A 17,445-nucleotide genomic window follows, 5' to 3' on the forward strand; every position below is an offset into this window, starting at 1 on the left:
ATTTTGTCATCTACAAGGAGGCACTTCAGTTAGGACATTTTGAAAGAATTATTATATTTCTCATGTGTTCTGTCATTTTGGCCTTCACTTGAGCACTGCCGTAATCACCCACAGGCATTCAGTCTGTCGCATCCTGTTGCTTAAGAGGAAGACAGACGCTTTGCAACACCTGGGCACCACAGTTGACATTTGCAGACACTAAGTGCTAATGCAAAAGATAGGAATTCCTTCCTGTCAGCCTTGCAACATCCGAGTGTGCTGAGAGCCGAGGTTGGCACTTTCAGGGTTTGAAACAAGAGGTGGATAATGGAAAGGGCCTTTAAAAAGTGTGTGTGTGTGTGTGTGTGTGTGTGTGTGTGTGTGTGTGATGAATGTCTGCACATTTGTGTGTACATGTGTGCATGAGTATGCATGAGTATGGGGGCCAGACATGGGTGTCTTCATCAATTTTCACATTATTTTTTCAGAGTCTCACTAACCTGAAACACCAGGATTTAGCTATGCTGCCTGGCCAACAAGAGCCGGATTTCTTCTGGTCTCTACCTCTCCAGTGACGGGGTTATAGCAGCAGCACACTTCTGTGCTTGGCTTTTTATATGGGTGCTGGGGATCCAAACTTAGGTCCTCATGCTGGTGCATCAAACACTTTACCAACTGAGCCATTTCCCTAGCCCTTTAATATTAATTTCTTAAATCCTGATTTTGTTTCTCTAACTCTGATGCCTGGGTAGTCAAATCTTTTTTTTTTTAATTTTAATTTTAATTTTATGTGCATTGGTGTTTTGACTGTGTAGATGTTGGTGTGAGGGTGTCAGATCTTGGAGTTACAGACAGTTGTGAACTGTCATGTGGGTGCTGGGAATTGAGCCTAGGTCCTCTGGAAGAGCAGCCAGTGTTCTTAACCACTGAGCCATTTCTCCAGCCCCAGGTAGTCAAATCTTAATTGGTCTGCCCTTGCACCTAATGCATGCTGATCTGGTATGTTAACTCACAAATGCATGTTTGAGTAGGAGAAACACAGTTGTGACATGTCCCAGCTGTATATGTGAAAAACCCCAATAGTATTTTGGTTACCTGGGAGCGATGGTCTCAGGAGGGAAACTGCTGCCTGGAATTTTTCTGACTACAGAATTGAATTTGGATGCCTGGGGTTTGGGACAGTTAGATAATCGCTCATCCATCCTCCTTTCCTCTTTATATTTATAACTATTTCTGTTAACCATTGGGAAGACTTGTGTATAGATATAGCTCTTTCAGTTGAATACAGAACTCTCTGTTAGAAGGAAAATCGTGATTCTTTATTGCTATAAAGTTTGCTTGACTAAAGGGCCTTCTCCTTTGCTGTAATATTTTACTTTGCTTGTGAGTGACCATAATAATGTACTTCTTTGTATACCTGGACTGTTGGGCCGAATCTCATCATATCGTACCCAAATGTCATGTAATTCCCTACCATCCTCAAGCTGTGTCTCCAGTGAAATGTCTTTGGGAGTCTTCCCTCCCTGATGAATTGGCCATCCAGGGTTGTTTTCCACATGGTGCAGGCACATCACTTGAATTAGCAAAATGTCCCACCAGCAGGTGCAGCTGATCTCAGCAATGCAGTCGTGGTTCATGTTCCAGGGAGCTGCCAGATTCCTTTTCAAGTTTCCCCTCATTTTCACAAGGTTAGAAACCATAGATTTAGCAATCGCTGGGGTCAAAGGCAAAAGGGAGAGACAATGAGCCCCATTCATTCTTAGGCACTCTAATGAGTCATGGGGATGGTCTCTTTTCCAGGTTAGAGCAGTGTCTCTGGCAGGCTGTAATTATCTGTGAGCTGAAACAAGAAGTGATATCAACACACAAAAGCATTTCAGGAATAGGTTTTAGAAGATGAATCACCCGAGTCGGTGTCCTGCTCAGCCGTTTTGCAAGGGACTGTCTGGCTCCCTCTGCCCGGCTCCCACTTGATCATGTGACAGCTGTTTGCAGACTCAATGAAAGAAGCCATCATTCAGAGGCAGGAAACCTAATCCTGGGCAGGTGCAGTCTGAGTAAAGACTCTGGGCCTGAAGGTCAGAGCCTTTGCAAAGGCCCAAGCTTTTGCAGATGGTCGGTGTGGGAGGAGCAGGATTCAATTCCCACAGTCCCATCTGCAGCCCCCAGACTGTCCTTCCCGAGGAGAGGGCTAGCCTTTGTCCAGATATTGCTGAACTTTTGAACCCAAGTACACTACACAGCGTTTAGAAGGCTGTGTGCATGCCTCACCCTCAGATAAAGCAGTAGCAAATTCTGAGGAAACAGTAGCCAGACCCATTTTCCTTTTCCTCTGCTGATGTGAGGGAGCTAATTAGAAATCAGTGTTTCAGCAGCTTCCTCCCCTTGTATTTGGGTCCCCTTTTTCCTAAAAGATGCTTATAGATGCGAACAAAAGCCGGATGTTGCATTAGGTCTTCTCATCAACTGCCCCCTGTCAGATGTGTCGGGAGTTTACAGACCACTTTTTTTTTTTTTTTTTTATAACTGGATCCCGATGGGTGTTGGAACCCCACCCCCTATTCAGTTGTGTTTTTCAATGTCTGCCCCTCAGAAAGAGGAAAGACAATGAACCTGCCCCATGCAGTTTTCTTTGCTCTCCATTACTGATGGCTGTTGAGAACTAAGGCAGATGCCAGGTGCACAGGCATGTCACATTTAAAGCTTTGGGCGACTGGGAAACACTAATACTGCCTCCATCAGAGGGGTTAGGCAGTCACCATTTGTGGGAGAAAATATATAGATAGGCACACAGCATTAGTAGAGAAATATGGAGAGAAAAGGTAAGAACTGAACATTGTCTCATAAAGCCCAATCTATTTAAAGGAAAAGTAGCGATGGAGGAGTACAGGCCATTCTCTAGGCAATCTACTGCTCTGAATAGATCCCTCACTTCTTGTGGCTTAGAGATCAAAACTTAGAAATCCACAATTATACCGCATAGATTCTCCTTGATCTATATTTAGTATATAATCTCTACACTTTGGCTACATATGGCCCTGAGCTCCACTTAAGAGCTAAAAATGGATGTTGCCTCCCACTGTGTCCCAAATCAGAATGGTACGTAATTACGTAGGCTTTAAAAATCTTACTTTGAGGAAGGAGGTGGGAATGGATCAAGTCATTGGTGGGCTCCCCACCCGCCATGTGCACCCTTGAAAGAAGCTCAATACATTCTAGTTGAGCAAATAGATGAAAAGAATGATGTCCCAGCAAGAGTTCATGCACTCTCTTATGACTTCAATAAACCATACTGTAAGGGTACCGGAAAGGGCTAGATTCACACTAGAAGTAAATACCCATCATGAAATAGACATGAGATGTTGAAAAGCAAGAGCAATGGGCTTTGTGTCCAAACCAGTCAAAGGAAGACAACAGAAGTCCAGTGGTTTGCAGATGTGTGTGAGCCCTGAGCTGCTGTGGTTTGAATGTGAAATGCCTTCATAGGTACTCGCTCCCCTGCTGGGGCCAGGCTCTGCGTGGGAAGGTGCAGAACCTTAGGAGGTGGAGTCTTGCTGGAGGAAGTGGGTCACAGGAAGTTGGCCTTGAGGTTTGATAGTCCAGCCCTACTTCCTGTTCCCTCTTGCCTTGACTTCAGATGCAGTGTGATCAGCTGCATCCTTGAACTGTGAGGCCAAACAAACCTTCCTTCCCTTGAGTTGTTCTTGTCAGGCATTTTGTTATAGAAATGAGAAAGCTAACTAATGTGAGAGTTACCTCGTAGACTCTCAAACATGTAATTTTGAAAAAGCATCCATTTGCTGATCTTTTGTGCACAGTTAGGAAGGCATAGCCTTGGCTGTAGGTTAGAAATGCTGATGTTGACAAGGAGAGGCTTTCTGGGGTTGAGAAGGTGATTCAGGGAGGGCACGGACCAAAGAAGTGGCAGGGCTTTGCCAGTACAGAGCAAAGGAACCATGTGGCAATTTGAGGGTCTGTTTCAAATACACTTATCAAACGTTTATCGAGCACAGTGTGTTGTATCCTGTGTTGTGACAGCCGTGTGCAGAATGAGATTCCCTCCCGAGACAGAAGAGAAATCTGCACCACTGCTCAGTGTATTGAGGACTCTGAGCACAGTTCCTAAAAGAGCCTGGAAGAGGTCTGGATAACAGCTGACTTTGAAGAAGCCTTCACAGGGAGATGGTATCTACAGTGCCGTGCGGGAGGGGGCTAGGGTCCCGAGTAAAAAGGCTGGAGGAGAGGGAAGCCGGAGGAAAGAACCCAGGGACACACAGGAAGACTGCAAAGTGAGAAAGCATGGCGTCTGAGGGATGCTGAAGTAGGCAGAGGTGCCTTGAGTCCAGGGCTGGGCTTTTCCCTGACATATCAGTTTACTAGTCTAGGGCATCTAGAGTGGATGGTGTAGCTAACACTATTCCCATCATATGAGACAGTCTTAAGAATGTTGGATTTTCTACTTGGATTCTAGAGAAGTTGGGAGACAGGAAGGCCATGCACAGGGGCAGGAGTTGGGAGGCAGGAAGGCTGTACATAGGTCAGGTGCCCAGTTTTATTTCCCATAGATGATAAGCTCTCTGAGGGTGGGTGACAACTTTCAGAGGTGATTCCCATCCTGAGACAAGCAGTATGTGCTGATAACTAATGACTCTTTGGTTAATTAAATGTGTTTGCAGTTTACCTCATTAAGTAGAATAATCAGAGTCTCTGAGAACGTTTGGTACATGTTTTGTCTTTTAATAACCAAAAAATGGGGAATAAAAGTGAATAAAGAGAAATTTGTTAGCTCTCCCTCTATCTTTACCCCCTTTCTACCTAGTCTCTCTGTACTCTGTATCCACAAACCATTCTTTCTCCTTGAACCCCAGCCTCCACTGATAATATCAAAGTTAACATGGCTCCAGAACCAAGCTGGTTGAAAACCAAGTACTTTGTTTCCTCCTAGATGGAGCTGTAGGATACGGGAACCGATGAGTCTTAAATAACTGTGAACCTAGCCTAGAGGCTCCCTCGTGCACACTTGTTATGACGGTCTCCCAGACTTCTTAAGCTGCAAGATGGGCGCATGCGTACAGCAGAGGCGCGCTTCGGGAGTGATGGGCTTATTTTCACCGCTGGTTGGTTTGCATCTCTGCAGAATATTCATGAGGCAGAAAAAGAACTCTTTCCCTTCTCCTTGAAGGACGCCAAATCCAGGTGGGAAGAAATGGTCTTGATGAGTTTTAACACATGGCAGTTCAGAAATGTTCAGGGAGAACATTTGAAGGGCTGGCTTGATTCACTCCGCGAGTCATCGCTGCAGACATTTCTTTCTTACTCTACCTTTGAAGTTAAGCATGGCAACTGGAGAGGAGACAGCCTTCCTGCACCAAACACTGTCGAGCTTTGGGCACTTTATTGTTTTTGTTTTTTGATATTCTTGTTGTATAGCTTGCTTTTGCTTTGATCACCGTCTCCTATGACACTAATTTAGTCATGTTACAGGTTTCGTTTTCCCCAAAAGCTTGTAGTGGGTCGTGGAAATTCTTTCCTCCTTTCTTCGATTAGTTTTGTGGCTTACAAATAAACTAGTGTTTACCTTTGCCCAGATAACTTGCATATCCCAATCTGCCCCATCTTTCCCTCAGAGGTTTTTAGTTTTCCTCATAAATTTGTTCAGACTGTAGAATTTTTCATGTAAATTAGAATATAATAAACTTTTTTAATCCCCAATGTTGGGCTAACTATGCTCTTCTCTTAGCAAGCCTTTCTCCAGAGCTGCAAATTAATAGCTAAGTAATATCTTGGTGAGGTTGGTGGTTGAGTGTTAAAAATTCTCAGTATAAACTGTTTTTAAGTGTCCTTAAGTACTTCAGAAGTTTCCATTCCATAGGAACACTTGATATGGTAATTATATATGATTCTCCTGTGTTCATTAAAATAGGAGCCTAGGGGCTCCTTCTGCAGTTCCTTACCTTCCCATAGGTTGAAAGTAATAAAATCACGTTGCTTTAAAAAAAAAAAAAGGGCTGTAATTTGGTGTCTTCACTGATGCACAGAGCCCTCTCTATTCTTTTTCCCTGTTAGATCATGAGTGGAGGATTCTTTGTTAATGAGAGGGTGTCCACACTAGGAAGGGATCTAGGATATTTTGGAAGGTGCCATTGTATTAGTACTTCTAGATGTACAGCTACTCCATCTTCTCGGCTCCTGTCTTCAGTTTACTTCTATCTTCATGTTTCAATATTTGTATTTGTTCCTAAAATAAAAATAAGAATTCCCAACATCTTGGGTGATAGAGCTTCTCAGAAAGGTTGTGGGGTGGGAGGTGAGGGGAGCTGGGGATGTGTTTCGTTGGTCGAATGCTTCCACAGCTTGCACAAAGCCCCGGATTCAGTGCCTAGCACCACACAAAGCAGGCCTCCGGAATACCCCTGTAAGTCCAGCATGCAGGAGGTATAAGCAGGATGATCAGAAGTTCAGAGTCATCCTTAGCTACCTAGTGAGTTCCAGACCTGCCTGGGCTACATTAGACTCTTCCTCAAAAACAAATAAGTAAATAAATAAATGAATGAATTTGAAAAGTAATCAATAAAATAAGAGAAAAACAACTTAAATTCTATGAAGAGATAAATGGATAAATGAATTGTAGTGTATACACATAATGGAATATTACTTGGCCTTAGGAAAGGCAAAGAAGTCCATATCATATGCATGGTGTCCTGTGAAACAAACCATGCAGAAAAGGACAAATGCCACGTGATTCTCATGTTAGGAAAAATCTAGAACAGGCAAATACACAGATATAAAAGCCGGTTAGAGTTTTCTTGGGAGTTGGGGTGGGAGAATGCAATGCTAATATTGAATGTGTTTAGAGGTACCACTTCATAAAACAATAGCATTCTGTCTTGGATGGTGGTGGTGATGAAAAAGCCATGTGAAGGACCTTCATACCACTGTGGGGGGATACTAAAAGGGATTATGATGGTAAACTTCATGTACATTTTCACATAGTCAAAATAAATTACAAAAAGAAAAGCCGGGAGTGGTGGCACATACCTTCCAGCACTCTAGTGCTTGGGAGGAAGAAGAATTTCTGAGTTCAAGGCCAGCCTGGTCTATATGCAGAGCCAGGACAGCCAGGAGACATAGAGGAAACCCTATCTCAAAAACTACCACCACTACCATCACCATTACCACCAGCACCACCAGCACCACCAAAACCTACTTTAAAAAATTTATTTATTTTTTGAGACATGGTTTCATGTAGCCCAAGTGGCCTTGAAGTCCCTGTGGAGTGGAGGCTAGCCTTGAACCCCTGTTCCTTCTGCCTCCACTCCAGAGGGCTGGGAGTACAGGTATCCCCACCAGGCCTGACAGAAAGGAAAAGGTCTGATTCCAGTTTTTAAAACTTACAAATTTGGGACTGAGTGGTTAGGAGGGCTTAGTGCTGTAGCAGAGGGTTAGAGTATGGATTCCCACACCCATATCAGGTAACTCACAAATGCATGCAAATCCAGCTCTGAGGGATTTAATACCCCTTCCGACCTCTATGGACACTTGCACAAACAAATGTGTCTGTCTATCTGTCTGTTTATCTATCTATCCATCCTTCCATAAATAAAATAAATCTTAGACTCACAAGTTTGAATGTAAAACCAATTGTCTACTTTGCCTAATTTTCAATGTTTATATATGCAATAAAAATTATCAACAGGTATGTCATTATACCACAATTTAAATGAAATCAAAGATATAAATCTTTATAATAAAGAAACGAGTACATTTAATATCAGTACAACAAACAAAGTTTAAAACAAATCCAATTCTGGTTTTTGTTTTTGTTTTTTGAGACAGGGTCCTGTAACTATCTTTGTAGTCCAGGCTGGCCTCAAACTTATAGATCTGCCTGCCTCTGCCTCCTGATTTCTGAGATTAAAGACATGCCTTACCACTGCCCAGCCAATTCTATTTTTTTAATTTGTGGTGTTTGTGTCTCCTGTGCAGACATTTTCTAATTTGTCTCTAACATATGGTGAGTAAAATCCCTCTTACTGTTCTTTTCTTTGAATATAGAGTTCCTGGAACACAAAAATTGATACATGTTTAAAAGCAAAGAAGATTGAACTCAATGAGAGCCTTTTAAAGTTAATAGGAAATCTGGGCAATTGATAAAAGGCATACTTTGGTTTACCAGATTTACCCAGGTGTGGCCTGGGATTCTGCATTCTATTGAACTGGCCTGGACCCTAAGTTTAGCGATCCTGAAAGCCTGCGGATGGCTCTGTTTTCTTCACTGCTAACTCAAGAGTTCATGACTATAGTATTACTGATCTTGATGTGATAAAATGCCTGTAGAAAGTAGCTCAAAGAAGAGGAAGGGCTTGTTTTGGCTCACAGTTTGAGGTATAGTCTGTCATGGCAGGGAAGGAAGGTGACTGGTCACACTGCATCCACAGTCAGGAAGCAGAGCGTGGAGAAGGCAGGTACTCAGTTAGCTCTTCCTTTTTATTTCGTCTGGAATCCTAACCCATCGAATGACACCAGCCACATTGAGGGTAGCCTTTTTACTTCAGACACTTCATCTGGCAGTTCCCAGAGATTTCTTTCCCATGTGATTCTGGATCCTGTCAAGTTGACATCAGTGTTAACCATCAACCCTACCCATGCTAGCACTCCTCTCTGCTTGTTGGCGTCCATGATTTTGCTGGTGCTTGTCTTCTTCTTCTTCTTCTTCTTCTTCTTCTTCTTCTTCTTCTTCTTCTTCTTCTTCTTCTTCTTCTTCTTCTTCTTCTTCTTCTTCTTCTTCTTCTTCCGTATGGGTTCTGTATTCTGAAGACTTCTTTCATTTGATCTTAGTGGAGTATTTCACTGTGGTAAAAATGAGAGGAAGTGAGGTGTTGTCTTTCATTGAATGTCCTGCATCCTCTTTTCCATTTCCTGTGGCTCTCTGGTCATTTATACTGGGGATGGCCAACTCAGCGGAATTGTCAGCCTGTGTCAGCACTCTCCTCTTCCCTAAATTTCAGGTGAGTTAAGTACTTACTGCGTAGTATGATAAGGGCATTGCGCTTGTCTTCAGAGTGGATTCATGTGGCTCCTGCCTTAAGGAAGCCAAGGTGTGTGAGGGCATTTGGGGCATATTGATGCCATTCCTGACCAGGTATGCTCCTGCAACCTGTCTGACACTGTAGATGTGCAGCCTCCGTCCTGAGCGCTGTCTACCCCTTTCTAGTCTATAGCATTAGCGTTATTCTCAGATTGCCCCCCTTTAGTTCATTTTTCATGGTTTCATACCTCGGTGGCTTCAGTGATTGAACTGGGGGGGCAGTCACTATAGTTTCCTGTTCCACGCAAAGAACATGATTGTTTCTGCAAACAGTCTTTACAAAATTATGTCGACGTTCAATCAGTTTTAATGTAGATGATGAGAGCATCATCATCATCATCAAACTATTATTATTATTATTATTATTATTATTATTATTGTTGTTATTATCATCATCACTTTCTAACTCCCAGAAAGTACTGTTTAAAACCTCATACATGTCAGTGGCACTATTTATTATTATTATTATTATTATTAATATTTTTAATAGTGGAGAAAAAGAAATATGCCTTTATTTCATATAAGAAGGCAGAATTTGAATCTATTTCCTTAGATCCACTTGTTCTACACCGTGCATCTGTGGGATGGTGACTGTGATGTTTTTGATCCCTGTGCTTAGCTGTTTCCTTTGCCACAGTTGACCTTAGGCTATGGAGGTTTCCCAGGTGAACCTGCACTCTGTATTTGTTGATGGAAATAAAGCACATCCCTGGTATATAGGAAGTGTCAAACAGAAAGGACACTTGTTTAGTGCGAGGACTGTCCAGCAAGTCTTCACTTGATGTTTCCTAGCCAGGGCATGAGCCTCGCCTGGGAAGCAGTGGAAGGGAACAGCTGGCATCTCGTCACACTGTCAGCCTCGCTGCTCTTTACCATACAGTACTCAGTCCTGTGAGTTTTCTTATTCATGCCCTCTCCTGACCCACTAGGCCTAGGATGAGGTTTGCTTGTTGTACATATTTTTGGGGTAGTTAAAAAGAAGTTGAAAAATTTCCAACCTATTCTTTAGGGCTAATCTAAAGTACTCTTGTTCCAATGTAACATTAATCTGAAGTTTGCACCAAAGGTTCCATAAACATATCTCACTCCATGGAAAAAGGAATGGTGGGGAGTGGGGTGGATCCTAAAAATGGTGATCTCCAATAAGGCAGACACCCTTTGCGCGTGCTCGCGCGCACACACACACACACACACACACACACATACACACCCCTGATTTTTGAGATCCAGGGTGGTTCTGTCTAGACTAGAAGTGGTACTCTATTCCAAGACACCTGCTTGCTGCTAATGAGAAACTCATAGTGTGTTTCTGGCAGAGTCGGGTAGGGCAACTAGCCTCATCTCTCATGCCTTTACTGTGTGTGAGAGCCTGGGCTATTGAACTTGGAGTCATATTTAGATCTATGTCTGCGTCTGAGAGCCTGGGTTTTAAGACAAGTGGTTACATGGAGCCTTCCAAGTTGCTAGTCTTTTTCCTATGAGATGATTCTTCCCTGGGCTGGAGGATCTTGTTCACATTGCAAAATAAGAATCTGCAGAAAATTAAGGGCACTTGAGTTATAACATTTCAGGGATATGATGATATTTCAAAGGAAAAATGCTAATTGTGGAGAGCCTTTTCCCCCACCACCTGGAGCTCCTTGCCCTGCTATCAACTCACTGCTGATTTCCCCAAATTGGACTGTGAGTGGTTGGGGAGGGGGAGACCAACAGTTCAGCCACCAGGAGGCTGGAGTGGAGTATCTGCCAGTGATTAGGAAAAGACAGGGGAGTTCCTCACCCACCTTCCCGCAGTCATGGAGTGAGTGCCTAGGGAACTCTGGGGTGCATGGGCTTCGGGCATGGAAAAGAACATGACTGACATGGTGAGTTTTAACACAGTCCCTTCTGGGAGCCAGGAAAAAGATTCCTTTGTAAAGTACTTGCCACTCAAGCATGAGAACGAGAGTTCGGATCCCAACACCCATGCAAAAGCTGGTGTGGTGGTGTGGCTCAGTAAATCCGGTGGAAAGCAGGAACAGACAGATCCTTGAAACTCACTGGCCAGGGAGCCTAGCTGTATCAGCTCCAGGTTAATTGGGAGATCCTATCTAAATAAAGTGAGTGATTGAGTTAAGACACCAATGCTGACCTCTGGCCTGGTACACACACACACACACACACACACACACACACACACACAACCTTCTGGGTCATTCTCTTTGATGTTGTACATGACATCACAAAAAAGCTCAAGGTGGCATTGCCTCAGTCTGGGATTCCTGCCGCCAGCAGGGACAATAAATAGACAGGCTGCTTCCACCCAAGGGCAACCCCCCTGGGCCTGGAGCAGTTAGATGGGGTGAGCTGGTTTTCCCTCCATCACTTTTAATTTTGCCCAGGCCCTGCCAGCCCTTACTTGACATTTGGCTTGTGGAAATGGCTTCTGTGGAGCTGGCTATTGTTTCCTCTGTCATTTAAAAAAACAGTAGCGGAGGACAATGAGGTCGGGAGAGGGCATCATGACTCCCACACAGGCAGAGGTCTGTCTCTGGGATTCCTGGCCTCCTTTTTCCCCTGCCCATTCTTCACTGTCAGTACAAGCGACTCATTCTCTGACATTGGTTCAGGGACCGAAACCACAAGCTTGGCAAATCTGCCTTATTTCTGAGGCTTCTGTCTTGTGAATGTCCCCTTGAGAGCCCTGAGGCATTACTGCAGTTCTGTCCCAGTAAATCTACCCCAGTGCTCTGGTCTTGTGTCGAATTGTAAGCAGAATCTTTCTTTGAATTTGTAGTTTGGCAATCACTTCATAGAAGGTTATCCCTATTCAAGTTGCTTCAATAATTTTATTGAACATTTACAGTTTATCCATAATTCTCCTTTTTTTTTTTTTTTTTTTTTTTAGTGTGTACCATGAACAGTAGTGGTTAATAGTTACTTTTTTTGTTGCTTTGATAAAATACCTGACAAGAACAAGTTAATTTGGAAGGAAGGACTTATTTTGGCTCACAGTTTGAAGGTACCGTCCCTCATGGCAGGGAAGGTGTGGTGGTGGTGGGATGGCTGGTCACATGACACCCACATTCAGGAAGCAGAGAGAGACAATGCTGGTGTTTCACTTTTCTTTTCTATGTAGTCTGGGACCCCTGTCCATGGGATGGTGCTGCCTGCATTCAGGCTGAATTTTCTCACTTGGTAAGCCTTTCTGAAAACACCCCACAAACATGCCTCAGAGCTTTGTGTGCTGGCTGACTCCAGATCCTCTCATGCCTTGCATATATTTAATTCAGCAGAATTTCTGGTAATTCACTTCTAATCAGGTATTTCTACCAGTCCCTACCAGACGCTGTACTAGTTACTTTCCTCACTGCTCTGACAAAAATGCATAACACAAACAACTTCAGGGAGATTGGGGGTCTCTTTAGCCTTACAGTTTGATGGGATAGAATCGTTCTCCACAAGGAAATTGTGGTGGTGCCGGCAGGAGGATGTGGCCACGTTGTGCCTGTATTCAAGAAGCGGAAAGTGAAGAGTGCCTAGCTTCATTTTGATGTCGTCTTTTTATACATGTGAGAATCCCAGCCCATGCCTGGTGTCGTCTGCGAGGGTAGGTCTTCCTATCGTGGTTAAACTAAACTAGAAACTCACTTCCAGACACGCTGAGATTTATCTGCAATATCATTCCACACCCTGTCAAGTTGACAGTGAGCATTAGTCATCACAGACACCATGTGCTTGGACGTCATCTCATGTCACTTCTGTCCTTTTTCATCTGAAGCTCATTTTCAGTAAAGTCTAGAAGAGCTAATGGTTTGAGCTGATGACTTGTCCCCTTATCCCGACACAATTGTTCTGACTTCGGTGTTGTGAGTGCGCGAATTCTGTGCAGCAAGCAGGGGTAAGTATATTGTTTCTTTAGCTTCAGGTTTTGCATAAGACAAATATGACTTTAAAAAGACATTATTAGCACAAGGCAGTGAGTAAAGGCTGGGGACAGGATTTAATACTTGGGCCATATGCTTAGTTTGGAATGTATATGAAATGAATTGAAAATCTTACCTTATAAACCAAACTGCTCTAAGAACCTAAAGATTGTATCATATTTATTACCCCAGTTTCTTAATATTAATCTGAATAAGAGCAACCATAAGAAAAAAGTTTTTAGGTCACTAGAAAGGGGCATTATGCTACATACTATCAATGCAGTTCTTGGGTGTATTTCAGACAATTTCCCTGGTGAAATTGTCACATCATGTGTCAACAGCATACACAGGGTGTCTTCGTTAATTGACCCACTGTTGTTGGCACTCAGAGCTCAAAGCCCCTCCTATTTCCCTGGTGAGTTTTGAGCAATAATGGAAGAGAGTACCCAGTTCATATGAAAGTTATGCAAGTGAGGCTTCTCAGCCATCTGGTAGATCTATCATGGGTAGATGCATATTATCTCATTTTATAGGTAATTTAGTTTGCCCCATTACTAAATTGCAGTTCTATAACCTAGCTGTTGCTGAGTATGTTAGTAAACACCTATCGTCCCAGTACTTGGGAGGTGGAGGTGGGAGGGCCAGGAGTTCAACGTCATCCTTAGCTACTTAGTGAATTTGAGGTCAGCCTGGACCATGAGTGACCCTGTTTCAAACAGCCTGCCCATAAACAAGCAAACCAACTCACAGCTGTCTTTTCAAGCCTGTGATGCCAAACTTGTAAATTGTGTCTATGGTTGATAGCAGCTAGTTACATGACCATGTGATGATTGGTGTCAGTTGTTGATGTGATGAATCTAGAATTGCCAGGGTGGGGACACTTTGGCATTGTTTCTCGCAGAGTATCTTGATTGCATAATTGAGGTGGGAAGATCTGTCCACTCTGGATAGCAACATTCCTTGACTGAGATCCAGGACTATATAAAATAGAGTGAGTTACACACTCACTCATTGCTCTCTCTTCCTGATTGTGGATGTGAGGTGAACAACTCCCTCAGACTTCTGCCTCTGACTTACCCTATAATGATGGACTGTACTCTTGCACTCTAAGAGGAAATAAAACTCTTCCCCTTAAGTAGCTTTTCTCAGGATATTTTATCACAGCAATAGAGAATGAAACCAAGACAAACTCTTTATGCAATTAAAGGCTTTTGTTAATTAGCTCCTTAAAGTCACCTATGAGCTGGCTTTTGGTCCTTCAACATTTCCTCAAAAATGTAAGTTTTACTATAATTTTAATGTTCTTCTTTCTTTGTATTCTGTTGAAAGTAAACCACTGTGCCATTTTCAAAGGTCATGGCCCTTTGAAGTGTTGAGTTTGATGGGAAGATATTCCCTGCCACAGTGCGGACACTTCCCTCCTGAGGCATCTTTTTGTTTATTTGAGTTGGTAGTCCAGTTGAGAGGTCACGTTTGCATGTTCATTTTCCCAATGCTGAACAAATGATTCAACTTTCTGATTTCCTTAGGTGGGGGATAGGTGTAATAATAGCCATCTCACAGTGACATACAACCAGGTAGTTCATTGTCCTTACATAAGAGTTAGATCTTTTTCCCAGGCATGCTATGCAAAATACAAAATGTTTAGTGGATGTGAGTGTAGCTTCATGATACAGCGTTTGCCTAGCTTGCTCAAGGCCATAAGTTTGATCTTGGGCACTCCCAAAAAACAGAAGCCCAAAACAAACATCCTTCCATCAATGTGTTAATCTCCTTTCTTGTGGATGTGTGATAGTTTGGGTCTGTAATGTCTCCCAAAGGACCATAATTAGAGTCCTATTCCTGAGCCTGGCATTAGTGGTAGAAGCTCAGAAGGGGCGCTGTACTTTTGGGTCCAAAAAGATCTGCTGCACTTTTGGGTGGTAAGCCATGTTCTAGGCATTTTTAGCTGGTCACCATCTTTTCTGAAGGGGAAAGGTATGTCATGACTCCCAAGGCAGCTAGAGTTTTCACTGCTTGGTTTTTGCTTTCACTCTATAGCCACAAGTGAGATGATGAATGTGCCTGTATCTTACCTGTATCGAAGAAAGAATGAACTTACCATGAGAAGACTGTTTACTAGCAGCGGTTGAAGAAGCCCCTTTGACATCAAGGCTGTCATGCCAGTCATGTGTCATTATATTACAGTAAGTCTTTATCTTCTGCTTCTTATGACCAGTCCATCTGTATCTCTTGCCTGCTTTGACTGGTGGAGATGTCCAGATCTCCACACTGCCAGTCCTTATCTTATAACCATGTGTGGGAGCTTCCTTTGAGATACGGAGAAGTGTCTGAGAAATTCTTCAGCATTTTGTCCTCTTCATCTGTCTCAGTCTGTTTCTGTTGTTGTAACAAAATAACCCAGATGGACCAATTTACAACCCAATGAAATTCCTCACTATCGGACCCCCAGAAGTCCAGAATCAAGGTACTACTTCCAAAATGACATTTTGGAGGTTGGAGAAATGGCTCAGCCCTTGATGCTCTTCCTGAGAACCTGAGAACTTGAGTTCAGTTTCCAGCACCCACACAGGGTGGCTCACAATCGCCTGTAATTCCAGGTCCTAGGGAATCTGTCTCCTTCTTTTGGACTCCAGAGGCATGCACATTCACATACCGCCCCCCCCCATGCATACATATAATTAAAAACAAATCTGTAAAATGAAAACCAAAATGGTATGCTATTATTCTTGACCTCTTAGGGTGGGAAGCAGAAGGCTCACGAGTGATAGGATGCTGGGTTCTCCATGGAAGAAGAGAGAGAAGAGGGAGGTGGCTTTCTAAAGCTTAATCATAAATGCACTTACCCTCTTCATGAATGTAGAGACCTTACAGCCTCATCAGCTCCTCCAAGGGTCTACTAATTAAGCACTCCTTTCCTTCTGAGGTTGAGTTCTGGCATATGAAATTTGAGGGACACATGTTTTTGAATTCCAGGGCTACTTCCCTTTGCTTTGGGTCTCTCTGTTGCTCTGGAAGACCTTTCAGATCCTTCATTTTAAAGATGCTTTTAAAGATGCATCATACTCTATTGCTGGGTTCTAGAATAAGTGACTCTCATGCTTTTTGGTGCTTCCCTCTGTTTTCCTAGTTCCCTTGCTGCCTGTGGGCAAAGCAGGAAAGGTGGGTTCTTTCCCAGGGGTTTTCCTAGGAGTTAAGGCCTTGTCTTACTCATCTTTTCTTCCATTGGTTTCATTGAGCTCTTAACTAAAGGATAAGAACTTGAGCTATGGAGGATAAATTTCTGGGCAGTAGAGGAGAACATCAACTGGAGGCAAAGTCAAAGTCAGAGGTCTGGTTTCAAGTGTCTACTGTTTCCTAGTTGGAAAGTAAACTATTTTAAACTTCAATTTCCTCATCTTTAATACAGGTAGCATATCTTATCTTACCTCAGGGGCCACTGGGGAAATCAAAGAGGATAAGGTATACATTAGAACCTCACAAATTGAAAAACGAGTAACTATTTGTCCAATGCAATGTCCTATGTGCCATAGGAGATTTAACACACTGGAGCGAAGATCATATAGGTTTGAAAGTGAGATGTCCTGATCTGAGTCTCAAATGGGGTCTTTTTAGCTATAAGACTTGCAATAAATGACTCAGTCTCTTAAATTTACTTTCAGCATTTCTAAACCAAGGATAATATGAGAGAAATGTGCTGATGTATTGTTATACCAAAAATGACCATGGGCACTTGCAATGCTGTTATTATCTTCTAAAATGGTTTAGTGCAGTGATTTGAAGAAATAGTTGTTGGGTGTATCTAAAAATACCACACTGTTATAATCCTGGGAAATTAAGGGAGTAGTTCCTGGAATCCAATTTGTAACTAATGGAAAGTGGGGGCTCGTTTGGGAATCTGCACATCCACAGAACAACACTGGCCATTTTTTCAGCTTTCACTCAAGTAATTAAGCTCTTTTTTTATCCCGATCTTGAGATAAAGGAAAAGTTCCCTAGCTTGTTTTTCCTCTTATTCAGCTAATCTTTTGGGTATTGGGATTCTCTTCAATTCTTTGGTATCTGAATGCTTGCCTCTTTAAAAGGGAGATAAATATACTTGTCTTACTAGGTGAGATGATTATACAGGCAAAGTAACATAGAGACAGATTTAGGAAACTCAAAAATGAGAAAATACACTTTTACCCTCATCTTGGCAAAAACCCTTTGAGTAGACTTAACAGTATTAAAATAGATAAGTTGGATATAGTCATTATTTTAAAAATTATTTCAAGCTAAAGGTTTATTTTCATGAGGTGGCCTTGAATTTTATAGTTCAGAACAGTATAAATGTAGTTGAAATCATCTTTCTGATTTTGTGTGTGTTTGGATAGTATATGCCTGCATTTGTGCATGTGTGTGTGTGTGTGTGTGTGTGTGTGTGTGTGTGTGTGTGTATGTGTGTGTAGGCCGTATGTTGATGCTCCTCTATGG

General features: G+C 42.7%; 1 long non-coding RNA gene across 7 annotated transcripts in view; it reads left to right on the top strand.

Annotated features, from left to right (window-relative positions):
- Positions 1-17,445, top strand: part of LOC128103629 (uncharacterized) — a 308,429-nt gene that overhangs the window by 169,818 nt on the left and 121,166 nt on the right. For all 7 annotated transcript variants that reach the window (XR_008215742.1, XR_008215748.1, XR_008215743.1 and 4 more), the window contains exon 4: positions 15,013-15,158. This is a non-coding gene — a long non-coding RNA (uncharacterized LOC128103629). The remainder of the gene's footprint in view (positions 1-15,012; positions 15,159-17,445) is intronic.

This window comes from Peromyscus californicus, unplaced genomic scaffold, assembly GCF_007827085.1.
Source record: "Peromyscus californicus insignis strain IS unplaced genomic scaffold, ASM782708v3 Scaffold_8__1_contigs__length_139910024, whole genome shotgun sequence".
NCBI lineage: Eukaryota > Metazoa > Chordata > Mammalia > Rodentia > Cricetidae > Peromyscus > Peromyscus californicus.